This window comes from Harpegnathos saltator, unplaced genomic scaffold, assembly GCF_003227715.2.
Source record: "Harpegnathos saltator strain DR-91 unplaced genomic scaffold, Hsal_v8.6 scaffold140, whole genome shotgun sequence".
Lineage (NCBI taxonomy): Eukaryota > Metazoa > Arthropoda > Insecta > Hymenoptera > Formicidae > Harpegnathos > Harpegnathos saltator.
Genome location: NW_020229918.1, coordinates 326,577 through 337,031, shown reverse-complemented (window position 1 = coordinate 337,031; position 10,455 = coordinate 326,577).

Genomic DNA, 10,455 nt, shown 5'->3' with positions numbered 1-10,455 from the left:
TAAGATAAACAGTTTGTTTATTACAGACCAGGTGCAGAAAGCAAACAGGGACGGAAAATTAACCGTTTACGCGCGCGCCACGCGAATTATGGACATTCCTTTCTCCTCGTGGCTTCTTCAGGTAAAATTAAAGAGAACAGAGATTAAAAATGTGATGATTATTCGCGTCTTACAAGTCAGGTGATTCGTAGCCTTACAATTTTCCAATCGGTTTCGCTAGTGAAATATCGAATATTTTATTCTCAAACGTTACGTTATGATATCGTATCCTACTAATTTATACTAATTTATAATACTCTATTTGCTATTGCACCTGCGATTATTAAAATTTTTAAGTTTTAAACATAATGTACTAGGTGCGCAACTAAGTTTCCGGGTTTCACACATGCATAGCGCTAACGACACATGTAGTCGGCATACATGTCTGAAGTTGTGTTTTTTTTATAGCTTGGACATCTGTTAACAATAACCAGTCGTAATATCGCAACGCATATCGCAACGCAAAAATATTTTTTCTAACAACGAAGATGTCGAGTTTTGTGCCAAATGAATAGCATTTGAGGGAAGCTTTGCTTTTCTGCTTTAACTTGAAAAAAAGTGCAGCTGAAGCATGTCGTTTGCTTGAGGAGGCCTACGGCGAACATGCACCATCGAAAACTACCTGTGAAGATTGGTTTAAACACAGAAGTGACGATTTCGACACTGAGGACAAGGAAAGCTCAGGAAAACCAAAAACAATTGAGGGCGCCGACCTGCATGCGTTATTGGATGAAGATGATACGCAAACACAAGACCAACTTGCGGAGGCATTAAACATGACTCGCCAAGGTATTTCCAAACGTTTACATACCATGGGAAAAATTCAAAAGGAAGAAAAATGGGTGCCGCATGAGTTGACTGAGAGACAGATGGAAAATCGAAGAGCCATTTCCGAAATTTTGCTTTTGCGGCATGAAAGAAAGAGTTTCCTGCATCGAATTGTTACTGGCGATGAGAAGTGGATATATTTCGAGAATCCCAAACGCAAAAAATCGTGGCTTTCACTTGGCGAAGCATCAACATCGACGGCACGGCCAAATCGCTTCGGAAAGAAGACAAGGCTCTGCGTTTGGTGGGACCAGAAAGGAATCGTGTACTATGAGCTGCTGAAAAGAAGCCGGGCGAAACTGTGCAATGGGCATCGCTACCGACAACAACTGATCAATTTGAACCATGGATTGTTCGAAAAACGACCAGAATGGAACGAGTGATATCGCAGCACGACAACGCTCCGTGCCATCGCACTTCCATCGTCCAGGACACCATCAAAACGCTGAAATGGGGTCTGCTACCGCACCCGCCGTATTCGCCAGACCTGGCCCCTTCCGATTATCACTTGTTCCGGTCGATGGCGCATGGCTTGGCTGGGCAACACTTGGCCAATTTCGAACAAGTGCAAAATTGGTTGGATGAATGGTTTCGGTCCAAAGACGCGTCGTTTTATCGTCGCGGTATTCATGTATCGCCAGAGAGATGGCAAAAATGTGTAGCTAGCGAGGGACGATACTTTGAATAAACCATTTTGTGTATTTCTCTTGAAATTTTCCATTTTTCATTGATCAAAAGAACCCGGAAACTTAGTTGCGCACCTAGTATATGAATGTTATCATGCGTCGAACTGCACATCGCACCAAGCGCTCAATGTCAGCGCCTACGCGGCGCGCGCGCGCGAACGGTCAATTGTTTTGTCCTTGTCTGCCTTGTTTTGCCTTGTCTTCCGCAATCTGCACCCGGCCTGTGATAGTCGAACTATTTATCTTAATAACTAAGTAATTAAGTAACTAAGCATCGGATAACATTTTGCAGGAGGATAATAGTCATAGAATCAAGTTCAAGAATATGGTATACTAAGAGCAAGAAATTGTTCCGGATCACCCTGTATATAAATTTTTGAGGAACTTAAAGCTTTTGAAAGTTTGAAAAATAAAATTTTGTCACCGTTTCTGAATTTTTTCTTATCACTTTCAACTACTGAAAAGTCTCTTTGTTTTGAAAACGTTATATATAAAAGTAATTTTTTACAATTCGTTTGAAGCGTACACATTTTTTATCCAGAGGTAGTTTCGTTAGCTTGGTTAGCTTGGTTAAGATTATTTAATATTTTCGAGTCCTTTTCTACAAAATCTTTAAGCACGCCCTAGATAACTTGTATATGTATTTTTTTATAGCTTGTCGATCATCGCAAGAAAGACTGCGATATTTGGTACAGCAGTATTTCCAAACATTTAACTTGCGCGCTTGTCACGGTTCGTGGGTCGAAAAAATTACGAGTTTCTCGTGTTTCGAACACGAAATTGCTCACTCACCTCTTACGCGCTAGAAAGTGTACGCGTGCAAGAGTGTTAACGGGTCGACGAGGGGATCGGAGACATCGAAGCGGGAAAGCGAGTCGCAAAACGTTGCTTCGGATATAAAACAGGCGGTCGCGAGGACAAACCTGATCTGCCGCAGAAAGAAATCCGAGATTTCGAAAATTGTCGACGAGCATTAGTGTAACAATAGTTCTGTAGAACAACATTAACATATCCATCCGTCTCTTGCTCTCTTGCTCTTTGTCGGACATTGTTAAGATCAGTTGCGAACGCGCTGCGTCTCAATACTGTTCTACGCAGTGGTCATTAATTAAGATTCTACGGCGGTTTAGCGTGGTCATTCATAAGCGAGGCGGAATGCCGGCGACTCGAGAGAGATCTATTTACGATTAAGGTTATCCACGTAGCATTCTGTCGTCGGTTTTGTTAAACGATCGCAATCGCTACCAGCGGGGCCTTGAGACACCGTGAACGCATCGTTGGATGCTAATCATTTCGTTAAACGATGCGCAGCGGAGGAAAGGGCGGACGGAGTGGAAAAGCTCCTAACGTGCAACTCGATGAAAATTGTAAAGTGAACTTTCCCTTTCCTTTGAGTAACAGGCTTATGTCCAGTGAATGAAAGCAACATACATACCGCGACGGTGAGTACGTACATATCCAGTTCCTCGCAGACTCATAAAATAGTACTGATTGAACTTTCATTGGTATCACGTTAATTAACCCGTATCTCTTTCTAGTCGAATAGGGTCTACGCGAGTGTCAGCGGTTACAGGATGTATCCAGAGTGTCATGACGGAGCAGCCGAGAGTCGGAATATTAAACCGTCAAGTCAGGGCGGAATATAAAAAGCGCAAGACGTCAGACCGCGAACGACGACACATTATATATTCCATTATATATCCCAAATAGGTCAAATTATTTATTATATAGGTACGTCCCCCGAATTTAACGAATATTTAACGAACTAATCGCGCATGAGAAGATACCGAGTCAAAATTTAAAATTAATATTCATAGAGAGAGAGAGAGAGAGAGAGAGAGAGAGAGAGAGAGAGAGGGAGGGAGGGAGATAGTTTAATTTTCTTTAATAATAATATATTAATGAAGCTCTAATTAGTTAAACAGTGAATTCCCGATATCGTCGGCTCGTAATATCTGCCAGTCATCTTTAACCGGGGAATTCCTTCGTGTTCGGAGAATTAATATCCATACGAGATTAATCGTATGCAGATTTTGATCCATCGAATCATCCGCTATGTTTCTGGAATCAGTGACCGAGCTCCAAAGATTGGGACATATCATCAGATAGGAATTTCGATGTTTTTTACAAATTCAAGGACGAGTCCAGCCGTCCAGGAACTTTGCGCTTCTATAGAGCGATCGACGATTTCGAGAAAATTTCACGACAAAATACATAGAATGTGAGGCAAATAACAAGCGGGTCAGGTATGCGAGAATGAGAAGAATAATCGCGCGTTTGGAAATTCAATAGAAGACATTTAATGAATGTAAACATGGTGCGAACGTTCCTTTCGGCACGGAGATGTTTTTCTTGTCCTCTGCGAGAAAAGGGATCGATCTTAATCTGCACGGTGTTGATGTAGCTGTGACAAACAGTACGAAGCAGTAGGAAGCGTTCCGGAATTGATATTTAATTGACAGTCTAATCGTTGTCCGTTGAAAAATCTCTCGCGGAACCTCTTGTCGCGTTAACGGGACTTCGAAACGTTATACAGCTTAGACATTGTTTCAGCCGAGAGACGTTAAAAATGTTACACGTCGACGATTCAGATTAGATCATACGCGCGCGAGCACGAGCAAACGCAAAGATAATCATCGCTCGTGAAAGCGCGTTCTTTTTTCATTGCGCAAGAGATACACGCATATACATTTCGGCCGATTTGAAAGTCAAACAGCCTAGAGACGTGTGCCGTTGCAATATGCACGACGTGCGTGCATGCGTACATACGCATGTTTGCATACACATTCTCCGATGAAAATGTTACATTTGAATTCAATGTGCAGAAACATGATTATCGTATGCAATGTACAGTCTGTAAAGTAAGAGCGTGCACGGGTTAATATGTAGAAAAATTTATTTTTAATGATTTTTAAATAAATGGATTTGTTGTACTCCATGAGAAGAAAAATGCTATACCATTAATAATGAGTCCAGTCACCACCGGCGTTGATAATTGCCTGGCATCTCCGAGGCATACTTTCCACTAACAAGTAACACTACCCAACTGATACTTACCGATTTGAATGAAACTTAACATACTCATTAAATACCGAAAAATATTAAATACGTGTTTTTTTGTTTCGGATAAATACGCTTTCTAGGGGTAGAAAGCACCCCTCAACCCCTGGAGGTGGAAACAGTTATGGCTAATTATTTCTGAAACGATACATTTTCTGAAAAAAAGTGCTTAGGACCAAAGTTGTAGAGTTCAAAGTGATGCACTTGATGGCGACCTTGAAATCGACCTCGAGGTCGATTTTCAAGGTCAATTAAATTTGAAAATAATTACTCTCTTCTTACAATCAATGTCTACAATTTCTTTGAATTTTGTATCGTCTTGCGAATACACTTCCGAAACATCTTTTGAATTGTCTTCAACTAAAACAGCATCAGGAATCACACTAGCATCAGTACAAAGTATCATACAGTTCAAAGTATCATAAGTCTCTTTAAATATATCAAAATTGATAGCGTCTTTTATCAGATCTGCAAGTTGAGAAGCGATTGATCTTTCTTCATTTGTTATTCTAGATTCTATATTGTACACTAGGTCCTCGAAAGTGAGGCATAATAACTTTAAAATATTTTTTGGGTTTAATGACATTATGAAATTTTGCAGATTAACAATGCTTTAATAACATTATAACAGAAATTCAAAGTAAATTCATAGAAAGCAGAGTTTATGATTGTATAAGCCTAAATGAAATTAACACAAAAAATAGTCGTAGGAACAAATGATGGAAAAGTACTTGCAGTAAATACTTTCCGAAAGAATTTTGAAAACATTCACAAGAAACAGCAATCGTAAGAACAATTGACGTAAAACTATAAACAATGAACACTCGTCCAAGTATAGATGTGAAAATGATGGTTGATGGTATATTCGAACGAAATTCACGAGCAAGATAGCTCATAGCAAATAAGTGATCAAGAAGTAATTTTGGAAAACGCTTGCTCAACGACAGTCGGGAAAATAATAATTGATCATGTCCGAATGAAATCCTAATACAAAATAAAGAGTAAAAGGTATTGTGGATAACTCCAAAATTTCTAATATAGCATGAAGGTAATGTTTAACTTACAATTAGAGTGACATTTTATGTTTTCTTATCTTTACTTCTATTCTGAAGTTATTGGGTGAGTGCAAAAGTTCGTGCGGAGTTTCAATAGATGGAGTTATAAGCATCGTAAAGTGTTGTCATTAATACTTCCATCTACATATCATATAACGTTGGAAAGGTGACGTCTTCAGCTGTTATTAAAAAAAAAATCATTTGTTTTCATACAAACTGCTTCGAGAAATATCACTTTAAAAATGAGTATCGATAAGGTGCATTTACGGCATGTTATGCTTTACGAGTTTCGGAAGGGAATAAACGTTGCCGCAGCCGTAGAAAACGGCTCAGGATGTTTATCAGGATGAAGCACCAGCTAAACGAACTGTGGAAAAATGGTTTGCTAAATTTCGGCGCGGAGAATTTAACCTTGAAGACGAGCCACGCTCTGGTCGACCTTCTGACATTGATGAAGATGTTTTGCGTACTTTAGTGCTCAATAATCCGCGAATTTCAACAGAAGAAGTTGCTACAGCACTAAACGTTGACCGATCAACCGCTTTTCGGCGTTTAAAAAAGATGGGATTCGATTTGAAGCTCGATATATGGGTGCCCCATTTGCTGACCGAGAAGAACAAAATCAAGCGAATTTCTGCAGCCGTTTTTTTACTCGGGCGGCTCAATAACGAGTCGCAATATTTACAAAACTTTTTTCTCCTTCTTATTTTTTCTATAAATTTGCGCGTATTTTCCCATTACGTCAGGTTTTTTCTTTTTTTAGGAAAATAACGCAACAAATCAATTCTGAAGACAGATATAGTCAACGCATGAAATTACTGATTATAGATACAGGATGTGGTCAAAATCCGGCAACGGCTAATTATTTCCAAATTTAATTGATCTTGAAAATCGACCTCGAGGTCGATTTCAAGGTCGCCATCAAGTGCATCACTTTGAACTTTACAACTTTGGTCCTAAGCACTTTTTTCAGAAAATGTATCGTTTCAGAAATAATTAGCCATAACTGTTTTCACCTCCAGGGATTGAGGGGTGCTTTCTACCCCTAGAAAGCGTATTTATCAGAAACAGAAAAACACGTATTTAATATTTTTCGGTGTTTAATAAGTATGATAAGTTTCATTCAAATCGGTAAGTATCAGTTGGGTAGTGTTACTTGTAAGTTGACTGCGTATTCGTTCGGTAAAGACCTTCAAATGAGACAAATTTGTCATGTCAGCTGCTTCAAAGTGCACACTCTTTTTCCTCGAAGCTTGTGCTTGAGATATGCCCACATATTTTCAATGGGATTTGCATCTGGCGACTGCGATGGCCAATCAAGTGTGACGATGCCAGACTGCTCTTTCTACTCGGTGCAAAGCTTGCTCCGGTATTTTGGGTCGTTGTCTTCCTGTAAGATACAGTCCTTGTTTTTTTTTATGAAGCATCGTTCAGCAGTCGGCAACAAATACTTCTCATAAATTTTAAGCATTAATGTCGGGTTCCGCTTAAACAAATTCACAATTTTTTTTCCATATTCGGCTATTTTATAGGCACTTTGCCTATCAAGCCACGTTCTGGCAAGTCATCTACATTTTTTATCTTCTTATATTGCTGAATCCACTTAGCGACGAGTGATTTTGACTTTCCCATGTATTTAGCAGCCACTGCATATGACATTTTTGGTCCTTTGGGATGGGAACAAAGGAACACAGCCTCGTAGCGCGATGCGTATGCGGCACTCATGGCGGTTAACGTGTTTCTCAGGTTAGAGTTCGACGCCAACTGAATCTTTTGTGACAAAGCATTCACGACAAAGATTTCATCTATCGGCTCACAAAAAAACTAGGACGATATTTGAAGCCAACTGCCATTTATGCCGTACACGCTCTTACTTTATAGACTGTACCTCGTCCTTGTAAAAACGAAGTACCGACAAATGAGTAAAATACAACTCGAAGGCAATCGACTGTGGCCTTGAACATCAATCAGTGCCGAACGCCCTAAGCCCCTGCCTAATTAATATGTTGTTAGAGAACTTTCTATCTGCCTGAAAACCTAAAACTGATTCTGATAGTCGCTGGGAACCTCTCGACGTTTTTAATAGATGCTTATATCGAAGAGTCGATTAATATCGGTTGCTCATCGTCCAGCAAGGTCAAGCGGCGAGAATAACGTAATTTCCGGCCGTAATTTAAATCGAGTTGGTCATAAAGACTCGAGACCGATTAGGATCTTGTATAATAATCTGCATATGATTACGTGCTTTACATTATACACCTTATATCTTATATAATCGTATCTTATTTATAAGAATTGTAGTTTAATGATCTTGTTTATCTCTTTCTTTTTCTTCTTCTCCTTCTTCTTCTTCTCCTTCTTCTTCTTCTTTTTCTTTTTTTTCTACTTTTACAATTCTTTGAATTTTCGGCCGATCTGAAAGTCAAACAGCCTATAGACGTATGTCTTTGCAATATGCACGACGTGCGTGCATGCATACATACGCATGTTTGCATACGCATTCTCTGACGAAAATGTTACATTTGAATTCAATATGCAGAAACACGATTATCGTATGCAATCGTTTCGTCAGTGCAGTTACAAATGTTGCATTATCGATTGATTCGATAATGCAACATTTGTATAGTTCGATATAGTTATCTCAAATTTACCATTCACGACGAAAAACATGTTTTAAAATTTTAAATATTTTAAAATTTAGAATATTTAAAAATTTTAAATGTTTTAAAATCTAAAATATTAAAAAATTTAAAACATTTAAAAATTAAAAATTACGTTTTAAAGTTTAAAATTCGCGTATTTTTCAAGATCCTGGGATAAAATTCTACGTATATTATTTGTCAATTCTATAAAAAATAAACGATACATGATATAAAAATGAACAATGATGAATGATAAAATTAATGATAAATATTCATACAGATGCTATTAATAAATTATATATGCTAATTTGCGATTATAATTTTACTTGCTTATAAAAAAGAATAAAAGATAAAAACCAGGTGGTTGAAAAGGACATGTACTTTTGCTATAGCATTATTCTCTTAGTTTACATATATCAGCAATAAAAAAAAACACAAAAACAGAGAGAGAGAGAGAGAGAGAGAGAGAAAGGGGGAACAGGAAAGAAGAATAAAAAGATCGATTTATCTTTATTTTCGCCCGTTACATTTATTTCCGTCCTTCAAAAAGCTAAAATCAATCTCGTGCTTTAACACACGTTCACTCACGCGTTTGTGATCAGCTCTCACATCAACGAGTCACGTGTCCTTGTCTTTTGCCGATGTAACAACCTTTTGTGCCGCTATCATATAATAACAATGAGTTTATGCCGGAAATTGTTGCATCGAGCCAAATATTACGAGTGCAAATATTAATATTATTATTTAGATATATCTCTGTAAATGATGACGAAAAAGAAAAAAGACTTTCTGAGATACAAAATCACATTTTAAAGTTTAAAATTCGCATATTCTCAATATCCTGGGATAAAGTTCTACGAATATTTTCGTCGGCTCTATAAAAAATAAACGGTACATCATACAGAAACAAACGGTAAAACTGATAATACATATAAATATACTAGTACATACAGATGCTACTAATCAATGCTATATCCTAATTAGTGATTATAATTTTACTTGCAAGTAAAAAAGACTGAAAGATAAATACCAAGTGGTTACAAAGAAACATATATTTCCATTGCAACATTGCTACAACATTTTGCAAATAAAGAAAAACGCTCAAAAGAATTAAGAGCAATAGAAGAAAAAAAGTATTCGCTTGTAGCGTTCGGACGTTCAGACAAATCAAGTAGACTGACCTACGTTAGAACTTGCCGTTAATTAACTTTGACGGATACACATTGCCGTCGCTCGACGCGCTTCCTACGTAAGAAAAAAAAAAGAAAGAAAAAGAAAAGGAACAGAAAATATTTTCGAAACGGACTTTCGCTCGTTCAATTGTACTCGGAGAGCTCTCCTAATGACAGACGGGTAATTAGTAATAATTATACTAGGTCGGGGGAGGGGATTCTCGATCGCATGTGCATTCTTCAACAAAGCTACATATATTGCCGTTGCGACACCGTTAACGCGCGGCGCCACGCGTTGCTTACTAGCCATTTGCCAGGGTATTCTAATTTTTAAAACGTCATTTCTCTGGCAGGAGCACGTACAACACGTTGAATCCGTATGACCACGTTATTGTCATACACAAACGCGCAACCACTTCGTCGTGCAATTACCTCATTCTGCGCGGTGCGACTGTTGCATCGATTTGGCGAATATTTGGACGAGCGAATTTCGCGAGGAATCTTCGACTCACGTACGACCTTTATTTATACGTCTGGTTGTTGTAACAATGAAATCCAACAAGGCTTCTCGCAAAGAATCTCCGTTTCCTTCGCTGCCGTCTCTTTCCGACATTGTTCTCTGTGATGCGATTCTTTCGTTTCCTGCCTCACAGTGAGGCAAGATATGTTTGTATAACTTGTTGCAATTATACTAATGATTATGCGCTTATCAACTCGTAATAACCTCAATCCAAAGCCCTGTGCGAACTTGTGATCCTTACGAATAATACGGAATAGCTGTCGTACATTATGCACATATATAGTGTGTTATATCATAAAATTGAGCGATTTCGTTCGGTAGACTCAAGTTTGGTAGACAAGTTGCTGCGGCAGACAGCGAGGACACGTCCGCGCACGACAATCAGAAATTATCAGGCGTGCAGTACCAAAATAATTTTATTAGCCGCTTGCGTCAATCTTGAGGCAATGCAAA